This window comes from Ricinus communis, chromosome 6 (genome assembly GCF_019578655.1).
Source record: "Ricinus communis isolate WT05 ecotype wild-type chromosome 6, ASM1957865v1, whole genome shotgun sequence".
NCBI lineage: Eukaryota > Viridiplantae > Streptophyta > Magnoliopsida > Malpighiales > Euphorbiaceae > Ricinus > Ricinus communis.
Genome location: NC_063261.1, coordinates 14,173,876 through 14,180,429, shown reverse-complemented (window position 1 = coordinate 14,180,429; position 6,554 = coordinate 14,173,876). Strand labels below are relative to the sequence as shown.

The 6,554-nt window shown below is 33.0% G+C and overlaps 1 long non-coding RNA gene and 1 other non-coding gene across 2 annotated transcripts; one reads left to right on the top strand and one right to left on the bottom strand.

Moving 5' to 3' along the window:
* The first annotated feature begins 1,445 nt into the window (after positions 1 to 1,445).
* Positions 1,446 to 1,552, top strand: LOC112534649. Its single transcript, XR_003078937.1, has one exon. It is a non-coding gene; the product is annotated as a small nucleolar RNA R71 (small nucleolar RNA).
* A 1,322-nt stretch (positions 1,553 to 2,874) lies between these two features.
* LOC125370393 lies at positions 2,875 to 5,675 on the bottom strand. Its single transcript, XR_007216307.1, has 2 exons — positions 3,953 to 5,675; positions 2,875 to 3,362 (listed from the first exon to the last, which is right to left on the bottom strand). It is a non-coding gene; the product is annotated as an uncharacterized LOC125370393 (long non-coding RNA).
* Between the last annotated feature and the right edge of the window lie 879 nt (positions 5,676 to 6,554).

Here is a 6,554-nt window from a genome sequence, read left to right as displayed (position 1 = left end):
TTGACGTTGAGTTAGGAGAATTATCTTCTTCCATGTCAAGTACATAAAAGTCTGCAGGAAATACCAATTCATTCACTTGCACTAAAACATCATCTAAGACACCCTCAAGATACACCACCGATCTATCTGCAAGTTGTATAACAACACCCGTTTCTTTTAATTTACCACATTTTAAAGATGCATAAATTAAAAGAGGCATGACATTTATTGAGGCTCCTAAATCACACATCGCCCTCTTAATTTCAACACTGCCTATCTTACAAGGGATAATAAACGTACCTAGATCTTTGCACTTGGGAGATAGCTTTCTTTGAAGAATAGCCGAAACATTCTCACCCACACTTATCTTTTCCATACCTTCTAACTTTTTCTTATTGGTGCACAACTCTTTTAGAAATTTAGCATAACGAGGTACTTGCTTAATTGCATCGAGTAAAGGAATATTTACCTCAATTTTGCGAAATGTCTCAAATATCTCTTTTTCCTCTTATTATTTCTTAGATTTGGCAAATCTTTCAGGAAAAGGGGGTTTTGTCACCAATACCTTTTGTTTCTCATTGTTGGGTACTTGAGATTGATCGGTTTCTTGCGATGAAGTCGCCACTTCTTTCTCAACCTCCTCTTCTAAGGCTTGTCCATGCCTTTTTGCATCATCAAATTCTTTCAATTCTTTTCCGCTTCTCAAGGTTATTGCACTAGCATTGTGCCTTGGATTAACAATTGTTTGTGATGGTAATTTACCTTGAGATTCCAATTTGCTCAATGAAGATGCCAATTGCCCTACTTGAGCCTCTAAATTTTGAATGCTTGCTCTCGTTTCCTGTTGAAAAATACTTGTATTATTAGCAAGCTCTTTAACAATATCTTCAAGAGACATATCTTGCTTTATGGGAGGTGATTGTTGGAAATTTCCCGATCTTTGTTGAAAATTTTGATGAGGGTTTTGAAAATTTTGATTTCTTGATCCATAGCTAAGGTTAGGATGATCTCTATATCCTGGATTGTACGTGTTTGAATAGGGATCATACTTCCTGTTTGGAATTGAATAGGGATCATACTTCCTGTTTGGAAATCCTCCAACCATGTTGACTTGCTCATTAGAGTCCTCTTGAAGTGTTGGACACATGTCGGTTGGATGACTTGGATCAGTACAAATTCTGCAAACTCTGGCTTTTGGTGCATTTCCTAAGGCCAATTGTTGAACAAGAGAGGTTAGTTTAGACAATTGAGTTTCGATAGAATTGCTACTTACCTCATTCACTCTTCTTGGTGTTGAGTCTTGACCGAAGCCAAATTATTGAGAGTTGGCAGCCATGATAGAGATCAAGTCCCTAGCGGCTTGAGGAGTTTTGTTCACTATAGCGCCTCCACTAGCGGCATCCATCATTTTTCTCTCCATGGGTAACAATCCCTCATAAAAGTATTGGATGAGAAGTTGTTCGGTAATTCTATGTTGAGGGCAACTTGCACACAATTTTTTAAACCGTTCCCAATATTCATGGAGAGTCTCCACATTGTTTTGCTTGATTCCACATATTTCCCTCCTTATACTTGCGGCTCTTGAGGCAGGAAAGAACTTGTCAAGGAATGCTCTTGCGATATCCGTCCATGTGGTGATAGAACTAGATGGCAAATAGAATAGCCAATCCTTAGCTCTATCGGTTAATGAAAATGGAAATACACACAGTTTGATTTATTCTTCGGATACCCCCTGTGGTCTCATGCTCGAACACACCACATGAAATTCTTTTAAGTGCTTATGAGGATATTCATTCTCAAGACCGCAAAAAGTGGGTAATAAATGTATCAAACCTGATTTCAGCTCAAAGGCTACTTCCAAATCCGGATATTGAATGCAAAGCGGTTGTTGGTCTACATTTGGTGCCGCCAATTCCCTTAGAGTTCTTCCTTGATTTTCCATGGTTTCTTCTAATTCAGAATCACTTAAAGAATCAATCAAATCAAAATCTGTTTCCAATTCTGGAGGTGCAGAAGGTGAAGAAGATTTGGAATTCTTACGACGTTCTTTAGTCTCCTTTCTTATTCTTTTTGCGGTTTTCTCAATCTCAGGATCAAATTCAAATTTTTCTGTATGAGAAGAACGAGGCATAAAAGAAATAAATCAAATTAAGTGACACCAATCCCCGGCAAAGGCACCAAAATTTGATGGGTGTCGAATCCAACAAAAATAAGTTCCTACTCTTCAAATAAAAACAACTTGTAAATAGTGACAAGTAGGGTCGAATCCACAGAGATTGGTAAGATTTATTTCTTTAACAAAATTCAAATAAAATTAGGGGGGTTTTAAATTTGGAATCAAAACAAATTAAACTAGAAATCAATTAGAAGCAATAATAAAATTTGAGAAGATAAATCAATATGAGAAAACTCAAACTCAAGGTATAATCTCAGTTTTAATTCATTGAAGTGATCATTGATGCAAATATAATTTCCAAATCCATTAATAAATTGGTTATAGTTGTTGAGAAGCTCTAACAACCTAATTTCTCCTTAATTTTTCGTTAATCAATAGAAGCCATTTGATTAATTCTTTTATTAAATAAACAACCCTAGAAAAGCTTCCAAGATTTAATTTACCAATAGCAATGCAATTTAGAGAAACCCAACCCTAGCCAACAAATACATAAGATGAATTCATTTAGACTAGATCATTTATCCACATAACATGAGTATGTTATTCTACCACTAATCATTAGAATAATTAAACAATTACGGATTTAATATTCTAATTTGGCATAGACTATCTTGATAATTGAGTAATAAGCCTTCTCACACAATCAACAAAAATAGAATTCCAAATAGACATAGAAGATACATGAATACTAATAGATTTGAGAAAATAATGAAGAACAATTAAATCTCACAACCCATATGAATTCAAACCTTAATTAACCTTGAGTTGGAAAGAAAAGAGTTCAGTCGCACATAATTGTTGTAGAGAAAATAAAGCAAAGAAGAAAAACAATGGATGATAGGAAAAAAACTAGTTTGCAGCCCCCTTTTTTTCAAACCTAAAAAAAACTCTCCTTGTCTCTTTTCATCATTTTCTTTTTATAGGAGAACTTGGTCCCTAAGAATTCCTAAAATAACCTTAAGTTGTGAGGGGTTTTTAGTAAATAAACATTCCCAAAAATAAATTAAAAAGTGACATGGCAAATAGTATCACTTTAAGCTTCTTTTCACAAATTCGAATTTCTGGAATATGCCGCAGGCACGCTCTAACTGAAGTGATCTTTTGCCATCTTTTCTCCATTTTATCCAAAATTCTCCAAAGCATCAATCTCTATGGAAACTCATCAAATATCACCATTTCAGCTTCATGTTGCATCAAAGCGTTCCTTCTAACATGAAAATCAATAATCACATTTAAAATCCATAATTAAGTATAAATACTTCAATAATATCCAAAAAATATAATAATTAGTATGCATAAAATGCACACTATCACATACTTTACTTCAAAAGGCAAAATGAATCATGTAAAGCAAATTGAATAAAATATAAAGGGCTTATATGTCTAGGTCTTTGCTAGAGTCAATATGCAAATTAGGTTCCACTTTTATGATAGCTTCTTTTTCTTCAATCGATACATGTAACAAAAAAAACATAAGTATTGTTGATTGATGTATGACATATTTGTTGCATATAATTAGAACAGAACAAATAAATAATATAGAACAATTTCCCTATCCATCAAAAAGCAAAATGTTATTTGATCTAGGGAACAGTAGTAGCTGACTCCAGAAATAAGTTGTTGGAAGAAGTATCCAGCATGCAACGCAAAAGAAAAGACAAGTTTTGCAGACAATAAAAAAGTAATTTGAGCCAAATCATTTCTCAAGTTTTTGCCTCGATTTGTACAAAGTTACTACTGTACTTAGTGTATTCATATTCCGAAAATTGAAGTTGAAAAGAGACATAAAAATCTTACCTTTGCTGAATCTTCCAATATCGCAGATTTGCTCAAAGAGCTCTCCTCCAGCAGCATACTCCATAGCTAGATGGCTTGGTGTCAAAACCACCTGCAATCACATAAAAGCCCACTGTTTTATATCCAGAACTTAAGTTAATCCTATTTTGATAAACATCTATGCAAAAACTAGAACTTTCGGAAAAAAAAAAAAAGAACAAGAAAGAAAGTGTCAAAGACAAACCACCTTGAAACAAGTGACCTGTCATTTATGATCTCCCTTGCCATATTTTTATCAATCTCAAACCAAATTGAATACTGCATATTAGATTAATCAAAGAACAGAATATCCACCTTAAATGAAATTAAAATCACTTTTAAGTATATTTTGGTCCAATTAAACACAAAATTGGCTAAAACTATAGTCTATGTCTAAACTTTGTAATTTAACAGTGCAGTCTCTTATTTTTCTGCTGATACAAGGAAAGTGATTTCATGCAGCCGTAGACAATGGTCTCCCCTCCTAACCCTTTTCTCTTAAAAAGAAGAAAAAAAAGAAGAAAACAGCGCAAGTATTTGAAAAAAATACAGAGACAACCCATATGTGCTCTTATTCCTTTCCTTTCTTTCTAATTTCTTAAGTACCACTAACAGTACTACACCAAAGCCACCATACAAACCACCAATTGATCTTTTTATCAACACAGATTCCTGAAGTAGCAACATTGACTTTATACCAACATCCATGTTTCTTCACCATGCTTTGCAATACCAACAACTTATATTAGAACAAAACCAAAAATCAGTTTAATAATAATAATTACATAGTAAAATTCATGTCGGATTACGAAGAATAAAGGCTATCACCTTCATTGTTAAGCCGTGAAGCCAGATGACAGAGCAACAAAAACAAAACTAATATCATTAAACACTCTTTTAACCATTAATTACATAAAAAAAATGATCCAACAAAAAAAATACCAAATAAAAATGCAAAGAGTGCAATTAATCAAAGGACAATAAAATGACAAAGCAAAAACCACTTTACAATTACTAATCACACTAAATCAGTCCCAATTTGAAGAGATAAAGAGCCGACTTTTAGCACTAGACAATTTCCAAAAATCAGATTTGGCTAAGTTAGATGGGCATTGTTTTAAGACGAATCCATTCGGGCTGAATCGAAGAGAAGCGGCTCAGTCATGAAACTTGATAACTCGCAAATACTGGGTTAAATAACCCGGTGGTGCTGGTGGTAATGAGTCGAATGAAATGGGTAGGAGAAGAGTGGTGTAAGGGTTTGTAATTTAAGGTTTCAAAAACTTCTATTTCTGAAGGAGCCATTAGAAAATATTAAAGATACTTCAAGAATCAACGATGCCGAAGTTGGTCTTTGCTTCTAAAGGATATCAATATTGTGCTTAAGCCATGCCTGTCAATTATTTGCGGGAATACTGTGCGGCGTAGAAATCGCCAATAGAGCTCAAGCACCAGTGAAGTCTTCAATTTCTTGGCAAATACCCCAAGCAGCGAGATAAATGCAGAAAGTCAAAAGAAAACGAAAGAGAGTTAGGAATCCTTTTGTAGCGACGATGACGGTGGCCTGAGGGAGAGATGGGTGGAGTAGAAAAGCAAGCATTAGAGATGCGAGAATAGAAAAGAGGGAAATTTGTTCTCCTCGAAACGAATTAGGAAATTGTAATATCAAGAGGCAAATACTGAAAGCAAAGGATATACAACCGGGAAATCCTAATTTAGATTTCGTGACGCTGCGACCGTTGCTAAAAAATTTCTTTTTCGTTTTAAATGAACCGTCGCTAAAATCGTTGATTGGTCGTCAATTAATAAAAGCTTCCCCACTTGTTTTTCCTTTTTTTCTTAAACAAGCTCAAACAGTCAGTGTAGAAATTATATATAAGTATATTAAGATATTGAACTTAATGTTGTATAAGATTATAATTATCTAATTTGTTAAAGTAGTATGGCTCTGTGGTAATCACCAATATACACTTTTAACATCTGCCTTATAAAAATACATCTAAACACTTAAATCATTTAATTCATTACTAATTTATTTGTAAATTAAAAAAGAAAAGCAAGGGTCTTTTTTTACTAAATCCTAATAAAATAGTAAAATTTCATCTTTTTTAATTGGAAAAAAAATTCTAAAGAGACAGAATTTGTAGTTAAAACATTATAAGATTACATTTTTTACTAAATCCTTACAATTTTAATTTAACCAAAAGTTAATAGAATCGAGCACCAAAAATTTAGATACAATTATCACAAGATAGCAGAATATCTAAATCTGCAAACAACCTTACTTGACAAGAAAAATAAAAGAATCCTTGCATAATAAAAAATAGAGGATGTACAAATCATAACTACCAAGTAACCAAGTCAAATATGCACTTAGAGAATTCCATTAGATATAAATTGTTAACCTTTTAATTCTCAGAAGACTAAAATATCATAAAAAAGACTACAAAATCATTTGTATCAAAAAGCTAAATCATATGACCAAATTTTATACTTTTTTATTTTCTTAAATTTATATTATAGTTATTTTTAAGTTGCTTTCTAGTTTTTTTTTAATTATTTATTATTTTTTTTCAATTATGAA